The sequence below is a fragment of the Cetorhinus maximus genome, chromosome 23, assembly GCF_964194155.1.
Source record: "Cetorhinus maximus chromosome 23, sCetMax3.hap1.1, whole genome shotgun sequence".
Lineage (NCBI taxonomy): Eukaryota > Metazoa > Chordata > Chondrichthyes > Lamniformes > Cetorhinidae > Cetorhinus > Cetorhinus maximus.
Genome location: NC_135901.1, coordinates 37812243 through 37830177, shown reverse-complemented (window position 1 = coordinate 37830177; position 17935 = coordinate 37812243). Strand labels below are relative to the sequence as shown.

Below are 17935 nucleotides of genomic sequence, written 5' to 3'. Positions count from 1 at the left end.
ACGAGATTTGGATCTAGATCTGGGAGATATTTGTATCGGTGTAAACAGTAAAATCTCCCCTATAACCCTGCAAGATTCTGAGGAGGCTTGACAGGTTAATGTAAAGAAGACGTTTCCACTAGTGGGGGAATCTCGAACGAGGGAACATAGTTACAGAATAAGGGGGCATTAACTTAAAACTGAGATGCGAAGGAATTTCCTCTCTCAGAGGGTAGCAAATGTCTGGGATTCGCTACCCCAGAGAGTTGTGGAAGCTAGATCACTGAAAATGTTTAAAGAGGAGGTAGATAGATTTTTAAAATATCGGGAAGTTGAGGGCTATGAGGAGCTGGCACAAAAGAGGAGTTGAGGCCTGGGGCAGATCATCCATGATTTTACCGAATGGCGGGGCAGGCTTGAGGGGCCGAATGGTCGACTCCTGCTGCTGCTACTTCTTATGTTCTTATGTTCGTTTGAAACGTGTCTTCCAGTGAAAAGGGTCGGAAATAAAAATAAAAGGCGCAGGTAACATCGATAAGCCAGGTTGTAAGGCTTATGTGCAGCTTCACTAATGGTCTAGTGTTTAGGATTTGGTGCTTTTACCACTGTGACCTGTGTTCGGTTCCCCGTCAGAGAATGATAATTTTTTGACCTCGTGCAAACTATTAAAATGAGTCTGGATAATTTCCGGATTAAAAGCGAGAAATGCAGATAACCTTTGCCAGAATCAGTGGCTCGAATTTTGCATCAGAGTTGGAAATGTCATCTGGTCGCAACAGGTCGAGAACAAACACAGAGGTGAAGATAAGGAAGGAGAGAAGGGCTGTGATAGGTTGAAAAGCACTGACTATAGAGATGGTGTTGCAAGGTAAAATCGGTAATAGGGGAGATTTTACTGTTTACATCGACACAAGTATCTCCCAGATCTGGTTCCAAATCTCCTGTTAAATGAGGAGAAAACTTCTCGCTGAATCTTCCACTTCTCAGCTGCATCTCCTTCCAAACATTGCAAACTCCCCCTGCATCTTCCATCCTGATATTTTTCTCTGTAACATTTTGATACAAAGCTGCACAACTAATGTGAATAAAGTTTGTGATCGTAAAAATGTGTTCACCCCCTCAGGGAACTGAACCACATTGACACACAAAGAGGGATACACACAGACATATACACCGAGAGTGACAAAGGGCAAGGGTTTCTTTCTAAGGAGAGGCAAACACCCAGAAAGCAAACATGTCACCAGCCTGGCTACGTTTTTGTTCCACTAGGACTACAAGTTTCGTGAATGTTTTCGTAAATGAACGGAAATAGGAAAACCCCCTTGGATGCTTTAGTGCTTGGATGGATTTGATTGAATGTAACCGATAATTAACTCTGTAGACACAGAGTTAAAACCAGGAATAATGAGCAGCGGGAAACCCCAATGGATTTGAACTCCATCGCCTTAACCACTTGGCTACGGCAACTGGCCCTATGGACAGGTTAATTAATGTTGGTATATAAGATGGCTGCAGCAGAGAAGGCGGACATTCGGCCCATCTTCTCCGTGCTGGCTGTCTGGAAGAACAACTCAACTACTTCCACTGCCGTGCATTCTCACATAAGCAATTAATATTTGTATTGCCTCTCCTCCTTCTCCCAGTTAAAATTAAATCCAAACACGCCCGCCTTCTCTTTGAGCCGGCACTTTTTCGTCAAAAAAGAGCATTCAAAGTGACCCACACGTGAACCACCTATAACTTTGGCAGCGGTTTCACAAATAATGGAACCTGAATCCAGCGCCTGAGGCCGTTCGGCCAGGCTACCTCTCTCAACCTGCTGTTTCCCGTCGCCTTGATGGTATTTCCACTGAAACAGAACATTAAAAACATCAAAAAAGGAACAGGAATTGGCCATAAGCCCCATCAAGCCTCCGCTACCCCTTCATAAGATCATGTCAGATCCCCAACCTCAACACCAATTTCCCATCTGATCCCGATAGCCCTTCATTCCCTTAAAGTCCAAAAGTTTATTCACCTCAGCCTTCAGGATACTCATCGACTGAGGGTCCACAGAGCTCCAGGCTACAGAATTCCAAAGATTCACAAGTGAAGAAATGACTCCTCACCTCAGTCCTAAATGGCTGAGACATTATCCGGAGAACGTGAGCTCAGTTCTAGACGCTTCAGCCAGGGTGAAACAGCCTCTCAGCATGTTCACTGTCACTCAGGAATCAAATACAGTGAACCTTGGTTGCACACAGACAGCGAGAGAATGGAGGGAATAAAGGGCACAAGAGTCAACAGAGATAAAGACACAGACAGAGGGACTGAGAGAGTGAAAGAAAGTGAGACAGATATACAGGGACAAAGAGAGACAGATAAAGACAGAGAGTGGGGTAAACACGGAAAGGAACAGATACACTTCACCATTCCATATGATTGTTAACTTTAGATTGACATATGGAAAGAAAGAAAAGAAATAAAGACTTACATTTAAACAGAGCCTTTCACCAATTCAAGGAAACGGGAGGCTCTCTAGAATAATGTTTGGATGGTATAAATAGGGAACTGAACCACATTGACACACACAGAGGAACACACACAGACATATACACCGAGAGTGACAGAGGGCAAGGGATTGTCTCTAAGGGGAGACAACCACTCAGAAAGCAAGAATGACACCAACCTGGCTCCGGTTTTGTTCCATGCCTAGCTGTAACTTTTGTGAATGTTTGCAGACGAATGGAAATTAGAGAACGCTGGAAGTTTTGGATGTTTCTTATTCAACTTAATCGACAATTAATTGTGCAGGTACACTGTAAAGTTCAGGAATGATAAGAAGCGTAGCTGTCAGGGTTCCAGCCCACCTGTGGAGATCCCAATGCATTCAAAACCTGTCACCTTAACAATTCAGTCACGAACCCAAGCCCCAGATTTGCATGAATGTAGTTTGTATAAAATCATAGACGGCTACATTAGACGGTCATTCAGCCTGTCGTTCACATGCCGACTCTGTGCCAGAGCAGCTCAGCGACTGTAATTCCACACACCGCCTTTTTACTACAGCAACTCATATTTATATCGTCTCTCCTCGTTCCTCCTATTAAAGTAAAACACCACACGCTACGCTGGATTTAATGTGAGTTGGTATCTGTTGGTTCAAATTGGACAGCTGCAGATCCTAAAAGGCAAATAACTTGAATGTTTGGCAGCGGTGGGATTCAACCCCACGCCTCCGTGGAGACTGGAGCCTTAATCCAGCACCTTAGACCACTTGGCCACGCTACCATGACACCCATTACTGGTATTGCCAATGAAATAGAACAGAAGCAAAGGAGCAGGAATAGGTTATTGGGAAACTCGAACGAGCTCCGCCAGTTAATCAGATCATCCTGCACTTTGTAACATACAGAAATCATGTCCACTGCTAACTTCCTTTTTCAATGTTTCATTATTTCGATGTTTCAAATGATGTTTCTTTTTTCCTGTGTGACTGTGCGTGAAATGTTGGTAAAAGGTAATGAAATTGTAAATATTGACTGAGAAAAATGAGGAGATGATTGGTCAAGATAAACATTTTTAAATAATTCGATTTGACATCAACTATTTTTAAAATTTTGAAAACTGTTAAAAGTGTCAAAAGCCCACTCTTCATGTCATTGGGTCAGGGAAACTTTGTTAATTTTCACACACTGAGCATGGACACTGCAGAAGTTCCTGCACCTTTTTCAATATTGTTTTTCCTAACTCAGAGTTTTCAATAGGGAATTGGACAAAGACTTGAAAGGGAGAAAAAAAAAGGTTATGGAAAGAGGCAAAGAAATTGAGATTAACTAAAAATCTCTTTGTACAAAACTGACAGAGATATGATTGTCCGAAAGACCTCTTACTGAGCTGTGCCATTTGATGATAACATTGTTGATCAGTCTGACTCCAGAATTCCTAATGAGAACAGCCGAATTCCATTTCTTCAAAACAAAGACCCAATGAGCTGCGGCATGACGTCACCGCTTTACATTTTAGTGAAGCCCATTGGGCCTTTGTGCTGTTTCCTGTTTCTGTGGTGCAGTGATTTTCATGCTTGCCCAGCACATGAAACGGTCTCTATTTCAAAACTGGGCAGAGCCATTATCGAAATCTGTGGGTTCACGTGGCCTGGTCAGTGTTTATCCTTCAATCAACAGCACATGGTCTGCTCATTCTGACGTGCATGGTTTTGACTGTTTCCTGAGCGGTGATTGGCTGCCGTGTTCCCTGCATTACAACAATTACTCCACTTCAATAAAAGCAAAACTGCGGAAACTTGGAAAGGGAAACAGAAAATGCAGTAAAAACTCAACAGGACTGACAGCATCTGTGGAGAGAGAAACCTGCTGAGTTTTCCAACATTTTCTGTTTTTATTTCAAAAAAGTACTTAATTGGCTGGAAAGTGGTTGGAGACATCCACTGGTCGGGAATAGCGCTATTAAAATACAAGTCTGTCCTTCTTTAATTATCTTAACTCCCAGTCCTCTGGTTTCTGACCCCCGTCAGTGGAACCAGTCCCTCCCTATCTGCACTATCAAACCGCCTCGTCCCCGTTGCCCCCACCCCCGTCATTTTGAACTGCTCCGTGAAATCTCCGTTGAACCTTCTTTGCTACATAGAGGACAATCCCGGTCTCCATAAACTCTCCACAAAACTGAATTTCCTCATCTCTGGACATGATGAAAGGCGGAGGATTGAGATGAGATTTTGGAAAATATTGTCAGTTGGCAGGTGTGAAACTGGAGAAAGAGCCAAAACAGAAAACCCAGTCTCCAGCTTTGTGAATCTTCAGAAAGATTTGGGAACCGGAATCAGGGGAGAATGAAGGGTGAACTGTCCGACTGACCAGAGACAGTCAAGGCACCTTTCCCTTCTTTAAGACACTGGAACATTTACATGTTATCAGTGAAATTAACTGACCTGTGACATTGAAAGGATTCTCGTTACTGCACATCAGGAATTCAAACCTAATTTCGGCTTCAGGACAATCAGAATACTTGGTAACAGACAAGACACCGAAAGGCTCGAAGGGGGATGGCTCCAGTTGTTGGAGAGCCGGTTCCCGGTGACAGGGATGTGTCTGCAGTGGGTGGGATCAGACGGTTTCCATGTATCCACAATGAATGTCCCAACCTTTATTTTGGAAGAGAAAAACTGATAGAGAACAATTGTCATTCCGTTCGCCGCAATCTGAAGCTTTAACTCACTGACACACCACCACCCCCCTCCCCTGTGGCGCAATCAGTTAGCGCGTTTGGATGTTAACTGAAAGGGTTGGTGGTTCGAGGCCACCCAGGACGAAGCTGTCACTGTTTTCTCCCCATTAGCCTTCATTGTCACACAGTTCCTGGTTGTCATTAGGTCCTTGCGCTGAATGTCAAGACTCCAGAAATGTTGCCGGCTCCACTGTTATCCAGTGAGCTCCCAGGTAAGCAGCTGTTTTTCGAATATTCATTTCAAATGTAATAGGAAAACAATTAGGCCTACCATGTACCGATATCCAACACACTGGAAATCTATGAAGTTATTGGATTCAAACAAATCCATCAATTCTTCCCTCTTCCTCATTTCCAAAGTGAGTGAGACAACGAAAAGCAGCAAGGCAGCAATATTCCGGCCCAGTACTCTCCAATTACCCGCTGCCAGCAGAAAGTGGCGACTGCAGCTTCAATCAGCGGGTTACTGCCCATCCCTGGGACACAAGATACTCCAAGCCGGGCCAAACCTCCCAATACACCGAGCACAGGCTCAGGAAAACACAGGTAGATTATATCCTGGTCACTAAACCTCCGAGCAGCATTTACAGAATTCCCGAGTGAGTGAGTCACAAATAAAAGTCACACCAACTTTCTAATCTTTTCACCATAAAATTCCTTCATTTATTGAAAAGCTGACTGTTGTGAATCTGAAAATGAGCACCATGGGATTTGAGTTACCGAGTGACTTGTTTTCCATTGTTTGTCCATCAGTTTGCAATTCAATTTGTGTTGATGTTGATGCCAATAATTTCAAAATGAGGACACAAAGCAGGTAAGTATTAAATGCAGCAGAAAATCCTAAGGAAAATCGAACACAGTATTTGGAAGGAGGTGCAGCTAAGAAGGGGAAGATGTGAATGATGTGATTGATGATTGAGAGGAATGCATTGCAACTTTGGGGCATTTGTTGGCCGATTACGTTCCACGCTTTAGAATTCCGACCAAGCTGAGGTATCAGATTGAAAGCAACAAAACCATCCATGCATGTTGGGATACGAAACAGCTTCATACGTTCCCGGCTAGCTTAGTCGGTAGAGCATGTGAGTCTTAATCTCAGGTCTTGGTTTCGAGCCCCAAGCTGGGTACTGTTTAAAAATCTGATTAAGTGTCGTACGGGCTGAGAACATTGACCCTGTTTCTCCTTCCAGCTGCTGAGTTTTTCCAGCATTTTCTGTTTTTGTTTCAGGTTTCCATCATTTGCAATAATTTGCTTTTATCTTTTTACTTTTACATCTTGCTGCTCAAAAAAAAAACAACTAATCTCTGCGGCTCCTGTGAAACTTACAAGACAGACATTCATCACTGAAAGCAACTGACACACATCAAATTGAAAGTAATTTCATGTCGCATCTCTTTCTGCTTCTGTCCCTGCCTCGCCTCCAGCTCCCTTTGCCCGTCCAGCTCCCAGGTCAAGTAGCTGCTTGAGGCAGACACAGTCTGTTCATGGGAATGTGTAAAACTCGTGGCTAAAGAGACACCTGGATCTCACCCTCCTGGTTCTCCCAGATACTGATTACAGGAATGTGCCCAGTGCCGATTATCCACGGTCAGTCTCCTCCCAGTTGTTCAGCTTTTGAATTGATTTTCACACTGGATTTCAATGTGAAGAAAACACAACTGTGATCAGCTTATATTTGTTCAGCAGATGTACTGCAAGAAGATGCATAACAGGCTGATGATAACAGTGCTCTTTGGACGCGGTGAGCTCCTGTGAAGGATTGGCACCATTAATGTGTCGCTCATTTAGTCTCGTGACTAATCCGTGCTGGAAATGATAAGAAAACTCGCTGAATTTGCTCCGTGTTTTGGTTTCAAAAGAGACGAATACAAGGTAAGAAAGTGCATCTCGCTAGAGTGGGTTACAAAATGGCAGAATGACCCGTGCTGTTGGGAAACATAAAATTATGGAAAGTCACAGCACAGAAAGTGGCCATTCGGCCGGGCGTGCTGCTTTCAAAGAGCAGTAGTGATTGGTTGATCCATCAGGAGTGATATTTGTGCCAATGCAAACAGTAGGCAGCAAAATTCGTATTGCTCCCACCCATATTTTGCCTCACACCAACATTTCTATCGTCAGTGCTTTGCAAACAGCCCTTCTCCTCTTCCCTTCACTGCCACTCACGAGTGTGATGTTTTCCAGATCTGAGGCGAAACTTAAACTCTCACTTCTCTGATTATGGTGGAGTTTTTAAAAGTTTCTCATCAACACTCGTTTCAACAAATACAATAAATCGACATTCTCTGACCGGGAATCGAACCCGGGCCGCGGCGGTGAGAGCGCCAAATCATAACCACTAGACCACCAGGCAAGCTACACCGGTGTTTTTCGATTCGGCTTATCTACGCTGCTTTTGCCTATTGTTTTTCAGTTCAGATCTCTTTCAGCACAAAACTGCTTGTTCAGGTTCAAGATAAACGACTTCGTCAGCCAATGAAAACAACGGTGGCTGTGAGCTGGAACATGAAACCGACAGTGAGATGAAATAGTCCCACAAGCTGCACATGCGTAACTTTCAGTTTCCAAAACCCTCCACCCTATTCGCTGTTGGTCCAATGGAAGCGCCAATCCCGAGTCACTGGACATCAGGGAAACTACCTCTAAGGCTTGACATTTGGATTATGGAGGCAATTTATGACTTTTTTTTCATTCCCGATCTCCTTCACCAGAGACAAGTTTCTCCGACCAAATGGTCTGTTTAGGTTGAACACAAGTGACTTCTTCACCAATGAGAAGAACCATTGCTGTTAGCTGGAACATGTAATCTTAACTTTCCTCCTTTAAGACAATTCTTAAAGCCTCCCCCTTTGACCGAGGTTTTAGTCATCTGACCGAATATGAGGCTCGGTGTCACACTTTGTTATATAATGATCCTGGGTAACGCCTTGTGACGTTCCAACAGGTTAAAGGCGCTTTATATATACAAGTTGTTGCTGTTGTAGGATATATATAGAAAGGGCTAATCTCCTCTTTTATCTTTCACGCTGATACTCTTCTCATCGACATTTCAACCTGAACTAATGTGAATCAAGTTTGCGACGTTAAAAAAGTTTTAACCCCCTCAGGGAACTGAACCTCATTGACAATCACAGAGGAACAGACACAGATATATGCACCGAGAGTGACAGAGGCTTAAGGGGAGACACACACCCAGAAAGCAAGGATGTCACCTACTTGGCTCAGTGTTTGTTCCATTTCCGAAAGCAAATTTCCTGAATGCTGACAAATGAATGGAAATCAGAAAATACGGACGTATTTGGATGGGGTTCCTTCTAATTAACTGATAATTTGGTTAAAATCACAAATGGTGAAAACTTTAATCAGTAGGATTCCAACCATCGTTTTCATATTTACATCAAACGTAACTTATCGAACTTTCACTCACTCGAATAAACAAGCTTGGATAATGCTCTTACCAGGTTTCAAACCGCAGCTCCATCATATGTGAAGCGAATATGACCCCAATCGCCTCAAAAACCCTGCGCTGTAAAGAGCCCAATCGAGCTGTCTGGAATGTTAAACGGTGACGTCATGCAGCAGCACTTTAGGTCTTTGTTTTGAAGAAATGGGATTTGCCTGTTCTCATTAGGAATGCTGGAGACAGACTGATCAACAATGTCATCATCAAATGGCACAGCACAGTAAGAGGACCTACCACCCATCGTGTCCCTGTCAGTTTTGTACAAAGAGCTTTATAATTAATGACAATTTCCTTCTCTTTCTCCTTAATCCTGTTTTTTTCCCTCGCTTTTAAGCCATTACACAATTCCCATTTGGAAACTTGGTGTTAAGAAAACCAATATTGAAAGTTTCAGCTAGTTCCTTACTTGAGCAAATACATCATACTTGCTCCAGGGACTGACGTTTGCAGTGCTTTACTTTGGTCAGAGGAACAAGGCAATATAACTTGCAGGCTAACCTGGATCTTTTTTTTATTCATTCACGGGATGTGGGCTTTGCTGTCTGGGCCAGCATTTATTGCCCCTTCCTAATTGCCCTTGGGAAGGTGGCCTGCCTTCTTGAACCGCTGAAGTCCATGTGGTGTAGGTATATGCACAGTGCTGTTAGGAAGGGAGTTCCAGGATTTTGACCCAGTGACTATGAAGGAACGACGATATATTTCCTAGTCAGGATGGTGAGTGACTTGGAGGGGAACTTCCAGGTGGTGGTGTTCCTATCTATCTGCTGCCCTTGTCCTTCTAGCTGGAAATGGTCGTAGGTTTGGACGCTGCTGTCTAAGGGGCCTTGGTGAATTCCTGCAGTGCATCTCGTAGATGGTACACACTGCTGCTACTGCGCATCAGTGGTGAAGAGAGTGAATGTGGATGTGGTGCGAGTCAAGCAGACTGCTTTGCCCTGGATGGTGTCCATTTTCTTCAGTGTTGTGGGAGATGCACTCATCCAGGCAAGTAGGGAGTATTCCATCAGACTCCAAACTTGTGCCTTGAAGATGGTGGACAGGCTTTGGGGAGTCAGGATGTGAGTTACTCATTGCACGACTCCTAGCCTCTGACCTGCTCTTGTAGCCACAGTGTTTGTACGGCTAGTCCAGTTCAGTTCCTGGTCAATGTTAACCCCCAGGGTGTTGATAGTGAGGGATTTGTGATGGTAATACCATTGAACATCAAGGGGCGATGGTTGGATTCACTCGTATTGGAGAAGGTCATTACCTGACACTTGTGTACTGTGAATGTTACTTGCTACTTGTTAGCCCAAGCCTGGATATTATCCAGGCCTTGCTGCATTTGGACATGAACTGTTTCAGTATCTGAAAGAGTTGGATATGCCGCTGAACATTGTGCAATCATCAGCGAACATCCCCACTTCTGATCTTACGATGGAAAGAAGGTCATTGATGAAGCAGCTGAAGATGGTTGGGTCGAGGACACTACCCTGAGGAACTCCTGCTGAGATGACTTACCTCCAACAACCACAACCATTTCCCTTTGTGCTAGCTATGTCTCCAACAAGCGGAGAGTTTCACCCTGATTCCCATTGACTCCAGTTTTGCTAGGGCTCCTTCATGCCACACTCGGTCAAATGCTGCCTTGATGTCAAGGGCAGTCACTCCCACCTCACCTCGGGAGGTCAGCTCATTTGTCTATGTTTGAACCAAGGCTGTAATGAGGTCGGGAGCTGAGTGGCCCTTGCGGAACCCAAACTGGACATCAGTGAGCAGGTTATTTCTAAGTCAGTGCCACTTGATAGCACTGTTGATGACTGCTTCCATTACTTTACTGATGATGGAGAGTAGACTGATGGGGCGGTAATTGGCCGAATTGGATTATTCTCACTTTTCCCTTCCCAGTTTGGTTGGAAGAACGGGGAGAGACAGTATAAATTGCAGGTTTTCGGGTAAAAGGCCAGGTAATGGCCATGACAAGACGGGAAGAAAGACTGCTTTCTCTGCTGTAACTTTTATGATTTCATACAAATAATAGTAGTGTAGGAACAACTTCTGTAGTCATGGCTGAGTGGTTAAGGCGATGGATTAGAAATCCATTGGGGTTACCCCGCGCATGTTCCAATCCTGCCAACTACGCTTCCCTTTATATCTGATTTTAACTGCGTGCAGACAGAACTAATTATAGTTTGAATCGAGGAAAAGCGCTCCAAACACACCCCTGATCTCTTATTTCCATTCATATGTCAGCCTTCTGCAAATCTCCAGTCGGAAATGGAAAAAAAAAACTGAGCCAATTTGGTGACATGATTTCATTCTGGCATTTGCCTCTCCTTAGGCCCCTGTCACTCTCGGTGTATATCTCTGTTTGTTCTTCTGTGTGGGTCAATGTGGTTCAGTTCCCCGAGGAGGTGAACACATTTTTACGAGCACAAACTGTATTCACATTAGTTGTGCAACTTCGCATTACAATGTTACAGTGATAAGTATCAGGATGAAAGAGGCAACAGGAGTTTGTCTCTTTCTATGTATGGACTACAACAACAACTTATATTTATAAAGCTCCTTTTACCTAATGAAACGTCACAAGTGTTCCCCAGGAGCATTATATAACAAAGTGTGACACTGAGCCACATATTCGGTCAAATGACTAAAAGCTGGGTCAAAGCGGAAGCTTTAAGAACTGTCGTAAAGAAGGAAAGTATCGATTTCATGTTCCAGCTAACAGCAATGGTTCTTCTCATTGGCTGAAGACATCACTTGTGTTCATCCGACACAATTTGGCCAAAGAAATTTGTCCTTGGTGAAAGAGATCTGGAATGAAAAAATTCCATAAGCAACCTGCATGTGTCAAACTGCTGGGTTAGTGGTTAAAATGCGGCAATTTTATCAGTACAGCCTGCGTTCGATTCCTGGTTAGGGATTTGAAACTTATTACTCCTGGGCGAGCTGTTCAAATCAATGTGATTGATTTGCAGGTTGAAAATAACACGGTTTAGCTCTGCTAGAATTGGTGGAGTGAGAGTGGAAGTTTCACATCAGAGCTGGAAATGTCACAAGGGCAAAACTCGGGAACAAACCCAGAGTCGGAGTGAGGGGGCGAAAATAAAAGAGAAGGACTGTGATAGGTGACAAAGCACTGACTATAGAGCTGGTGGTGCGAGGCAGGATATTATTCCTGTATTACTCATGTCACATGCAGCTCTAATTTCCTTATTTATCCCATGCCCAACATTACCAATACAGTTTGGTGGCCTATAAACAACTCCCACCAATGTTTGCTGCCTCTTGCTGTTTCTGAGCTCCACCCAAACTGATTCGACATCTTGATCCTTCAATCTAAGATCCTCTCTCACCAATGAACTGACCTCGTTCCTTATTAACAGTGCAACCCCATCTCCTTTTCCTTTTTGTACGTTCTTCTAAAATGACAAACATCTTTGAGCATTCAGATCAACCAATCACACTGTTCTTTGAAAGCAGCACACAGGGCTGAATGGCCTCTTTCTTTGCTGTAACTTTCTGTCATTTGATTTTTCCACCACCCCGATTAAGATGAATTTTCTTATCTCCCATGTGATGCTTTGAATTCAAGACGCTGATTAAATTCAGCGAGTTTACTTTCATTTCTAGCACAGAATTTGGAACCGGACTCGTTGAACAGCATTTAAATGATTTCATCGTCAGATGCAGCTCACCGAGTCCAAACAGGCACTGTTACCATCAGCCTGTTATAGACATTCTTGTAGTACATATTCTGAGCAACAAGATGGTCACAGCTCCACTTTTTGTACATTGAAAGACAGCGTGAAAACATGAACAACTTCAAATCTTAACAACGTGCGTATTTGTGATTTTCTGTGTGTGTCAATGTGGATCAGTTTCCCATTTTTACCACCCAAACATGATCTATTTTAGTTCCCTGGCTTCATATCAGCAAAAACAAAAACAGTTTTAAAAGATGCAAGAGGACATTCCTCCCTTTCCTTTGAGTGGTGACTGTTCGGCAACTAAATGTCTGGATGTTGTAAACTGGATGATGATTGAAGTTTTCACATGATCTTATTAAGTAGCTGAGAATGCTCGAGGGGCCGAATGGCCAATTCATGATCATATTTTTTTTATATCCTAATTCAGTTTCAATGTTGGTGAAGACAATGTTTGTGTCTAATCTGAATGTGGTAGTGAGGCCGAGCGGGCTCAGCCGCTGGTTCAGGTTTCAATCACTCTGGTGATTTGGGCTTCACTCTCACCGCTGCCAAACTTTCTGGTGGTTTGTTATTTGAGGCACTTCCCAAAAATTCTCCGTGCGGTGAAGGAGCAGCTGAGCTGTGCAGTGTTGTATTTCATTTGGAAGAATGAGGAGAGACAGTGTAAATCCCAGGGTGACCGGGAAAAGGTGGGACAATGGTACGGTCTGGAAGACCTTCTTTCACTGGAACTCCCTGTATTCATTCTATTATTTTAAACAAACAACATGCAGCCTTTACACAGTTATCCTGGCCGAGTGGTTCAGGCGTTTTTCCACGTGGTTCGAATCCTGCCAACTCCCTTCTTCTCATTCCTGATTGACACAAACTGTCTGCAGAATAAATTATCCGTCAAATGAAAAAGAAAACGACCGAAGCACCCCCGTGTTTCTTGCTTCTGTTCATCTGCAAACATTCACTATATTTGAAGCCTGAAATGGAACAATAATTGGCCAAGTTGGTGACATCTTTGCTTTCTGCGTGTTTGTCTCTCCTTTGGCCTCTGGCACTCTCAGTTTATGTGTCGGTGTGTGTTCCTCTGTGTGTGTCAATGTGGTTCAGCTCTCCGAGGGGATGGATACATATTCACCATCACAAACTTGACTCACGTTAATTGTGCAGCTTCATATTAAAGTGTCAAAGAGAAAAATATCAGGATGAACGATGCAAGTGGAGTTTGCAATGTTTGGAAGGAGGTGCAGCTAAGAAGTGGAAGATGTGAATGATGTTATTGCTGATTGAGAGGAATGCATTGCAACCTTGGGGCTTTTGTCGGTCGATTATCTCCCACACTTTGAAATTCAGAACAAGCTGAGGCTCCAGGGAGGAAGGAACATTGATCTCCCTGAATTTTTGCATAGGGAACAATGACTGTGCATTTCCGGCTAGTTTACCCGGTAAAGCGTGAGACTCATAATCTCAGCATCGTGAGTTCGAGCCCCATGCTGAGCGCTGCCGTGTTTTAAAGCTTTGATGGGTGATCCCAACTCCCCATCCCTCCAGCAGTGTCACCGCTCAAACTGAGTCTTTCTCCATCCCACTTTGTTAATATCACAGCCGCTGGCTTCTGAGTGAAAACAGCCTCGGCTTCACTGGAAGTCGGAGAGTTTCGTGCTTCGGATTTGGTGCTTTCACCGCCGCAGCCCAGGTTCAACTCCTGATCAGGAGCTAACTTTTTTCTTACCGCTGTGTGAACTGTCACCATGCAAAGGAATTCCTCGTGTAAACTGTTAAAGCGAACCTGAAATTTAATGTATGGAAGTGTGAAGTGATTCATGTTGGTCGGAAGAATGAGGAGAGGCAACATCACATAAAGTGTACAATTCTGAAGGGATTTCTCTGTTACACAGCGAGTGGTTATGATCTGGAATGCACGGCCTGAGAGTGTGAGGGAGCCAGATTCAATCGCGGATTTCAAAAGAGAATTGGACAGACAATTCAGGTCTCCGGGGAAAAGACGGGGGACCATAACTTTCTAACATGAAGTTGCATGAATAATGTGAATGAAGTTTGTGATGGTAAAAAAGTGTTCATCCCCTCAGGGAACTGAGCCATATTGACACACACAGAGGATCACACACAGACATATACACCGAGAGTGACAGAGGCCTCAGGATCCACAAACGCCCAGAAAGTTAGGATGTCACCAGCTTCTCCAATTATTGTTCCATTTCAGGCTGCAGATTTGGTGAATGCATGCAGATGAACGGAAATGAAGAAACGTGGAGGAGAAGCAGGAGAAACACACGGAAGTGTTTGGAAAGTTTTTATTCCATTTCACCAACAATTAATTTAATTCTGGATTCACTTTAAGTAAGGAGCAGCAGACAGCAAGGATTGAAACCTACATGGGGAGAGCCCAATAGATTTCAAACCCATTGTCTTAACCACTCATCCGCAATTACAGATCTCCATCGATTTCAATCTTGTTCAAATGAAATCACAGAAAGGTTATAACAGAGAAAGAGGGAATTCTGCCCCACATATCCCCAGTCACCCTGCAATTCATACTGCGTCTCCTTGTTCTTCCTGCCAAGATGAAGATCTTAATACATCGACGACTGTGAGCCCATGCTCAGGTGAAGTGACTAAAAGAACAAATCAACTGAAACTTTGATTCGAACCCACGAAGAGAACAGAGCCCAAACAAAACACCTTAACCCAGCCGGCCACGCTCCCACTATCAAAGGTAAACTAACCATTGCCTTGGGTGGTAATGGCTCCAAAATAGAACATAACAAATAGAAGCAGGAATTGACCATTTGCCTCTCGAGCGCCTCATAGTGTCAGAGAATCAGTGCTAAGGCTATACACAGATGGCGGCCATTCATCCCGGGTCATAGGAACAAAAGAATCAGGGGCAGAAGAAGGCCATTCAGCACTTTGACCCTGCTTCACCATTCATTAAGGTCACGGCAAATCTGGTTGTGGTCTCAGCTCCGCCTTCCTGCCTGCCCCCCATAACCTTTGACCCCCTTGCCTCTCAAAAATCTGTCCAATTCTGCCTTGTGTAAATTCAATGACCAAACCTCTGATGAAAATAAGTCCACAGGCTAATAACCCACTGAGAGTAAAAAAATCTCCTTAACTCTGTCTAAAAAGGGAGAACTCTTACTCTTCTGGAAGCTAACTGACCTGGTCCCACTCCCCCGCGTTTGTCCCTGGAGACCTGCATTTCCTGCCTAATTCTCTTTTGAAATCCGCGATTGAATCTGCCTACCTCACACCCTTAGGTGGTACATTCCAGATCCTAACCACTCGCTGTGTAACAGAGAAACCCCTTCAGAATTATCGGCTCCGGGACAACCAGAATACTTGGCAACAGACAAGACAGCGAAAGGTTCGAAGGGAAACGGCACCGGTTGTAGGAGAGCTGGTTCCCGGTGACATGGATGTGTCTGCAATGGGTGGGATCAGACTGTTTCCATGTGCCCACAATGAATGTCCCACCCTTTATTTGGGAAGAGTAAAACTGATAGGGAATAATTGTCATTGCAGTTCAGCAATCTGAAGCTTTCTCTCGCTAAGCCATTGGTTTAGGATATCTTACAGAGTGCAAATGCTTCCATCAAGTCTCTGTGGCGCAATTGGTCAGCGTGTTTGGCTGTTAACCGAAAAGTTGGTGGTTCGAGACCACCCAGGGACGAAGCTGGCACTTTCTTCGCCCCATCATTAATCATTAACACTCCGATTTGTTTCGGGGCCCTGAAACTACAAGAGAATCCCCCACGTTGAAAACTTGGCTGTTACCCACTGAGTTCCCACACCAAGCTCTGTTTATGGATATTCATTTCAAACATAACAAAGAATATGAACGATCGTGAACCCCCATCTAAATCAAGGGATATCGATGAGGCGATTGGATTTAAACAAACCCACCAATTAGTCGCTCTCCCTCAGCTCCACAGTGAGTGAGACAGGAACAAGTAGCAATATTCCAGCCCCGCACTCTCCAATCACCCACTGCCAGCGGAAACATCTTCTTATTTTGCTGAATGTTATCTTCAGAAATGGTGAAGAGCGAATCTAATGTGTCTGCAAGATTCTGCATCCAGTTCATATTCAACAACAAACAGGAATGGGAGCGATGCAACTTTTCCACACAGCTGGGTGATAATGTTTCCCCGAGCATTGAGTAACTTGAACATGCAAAAATGAGCGGGGTAACTACAACGCTACAGGAACACTTCCCTGCCTGGATCCCAATGGAGCTGTCTGGAATGTAAAAGTGTGACATCATTCAGCAGCACTTTGGGTCTTTGTTTTGAAGAAATGGAATTCGGCTGTTCTCATTAGGAATGCTGGAGACAGACTGATCAACAATGTCAACATCAAATGGTACAGCTCAGTAAGGGGACCTTCCACCCATTCTATTTATATCAGTTTTTTTTTACAAAGATCTTGCCAATTAGTCCCAATTTCCTTCTTTCTTTCCATGTATCAGAATTTTCCCCATTTCAACCATTGCCGAATTCCCTTTTGAGGAAGGAGTTTCTGCAGAATCCATGCAGTTTGCTTTAATGGATATTTCCCTTACCCAATGAAATCAAGAGTTGGACTAGGGTTCTTTCTGCAGTTTTCTACATAAACATAAGTTATTTATGCAATTCATTTCATGGTGAACTTACAAAAGATGTTTATTCTGATGACACATGTCCTCAGTATTTTCTCAGTCATGATGACCGTGAAACTATCATTGATTGCCATACAAACCCATGTGATTCGCCAGTCCTTTAGGGAATTCAATCGGTCGTCCTTGCCTGGTCTGACCTGCATGTGACGCCAGACCCACAGTGATGTGATTGATTCTTAGCTACCATCTGAAATGGTTTAACAAGTTACACAGCTGAAGGGCAATTCGGGATGGACAACAGCTGGTGAGCGATGCCCATGAAAGAATTAAGATCCGTGATGTTGAGTGATACAAAGTGATTTTGCACCATCTCTCCCATTCCCTCGTGTTCAATCATAGTATCACTTGCTTCTGTCTTTAGGGTGACGCTAATCTTTGGATCAAACTAGTAATCATCTTTCAGTCAGTAAGTAACTGACAATTTGCATTTGTAAACTCATTAATTTCTGTTGTTGACTAAAGAAGCTGCTAGTTTTTGTGCCGAGTCAGTTTCATCCCTCCTGATTTTGAGAATGCTTTTTGCGGCTTGGTGAAGGGTAAACTTAATGTGGCGACAAGATACTATATTCAATTAATATTCAACAACAAATGTGAATTATACACATTTCCCTCACAATTAGATGTGTGAATATCGATAATGTTTCTACCCATTTCCAGACAGAGCACCTTTTGCGTGTACATGATAACCACGACACTACAGAAACAATGTGCAGAACCACAGGGAGTGACTTAGAATGTCAAACCCTGCAGTCTTACTGCACTTCCGGACCCTGTTTTGTGGAAGTACAATTCGGCTGAAAAACATAGCCATGCGGCAGTGAAATTGATCTGACATTAGAATCATAAAATGACAGAGCACATCAGCAGGTCATTCAACACTTCATACATGGGTGAACTATCTTACT

At 43.7% G+C, this 17935-nt stretch overlaps 1 protein-coding gene and 3 non-coding genes across 4 annotated transcripts in view; 1 reads left to right on the top strand and 3 right to left on the bottom strand.

Annotated features, from left to right (window-relative positions):
• Positions 1-17935, bottom strand: part of LOC144697983 (uncharacterized) — a gene marked incomplete at its 5' end in the record, with an annotated part of 268587 nt that overhangs the window by 139702 nt on the left and 110950 nt on the right. The window lies entirely within an intron of this gene.
• Positions 3168-3249, bottom strand: trnal-aag (transfer RNA leucine (anticodon AAG)). The gene has a single exon. It is a non-coding gene; the product is annotated as a tRNA-Leu (tRNA).
• Positions 7485-7556, bottom strand: trnae-cuc (transfer RNA glutamic acid (anticodon CUC)). The gene has a single exon. It is a non-coding gene; the product is annotated as a tRNA-Glu (tRNA).
• trnan-guu (transfer RNA asparagine (anticodon GUU)) lies at positions 15970-16043 on the top strand. Its single transcript has one exon. It is a non-coding gene; the product is annotated as a tRNA-Asn (tRNA).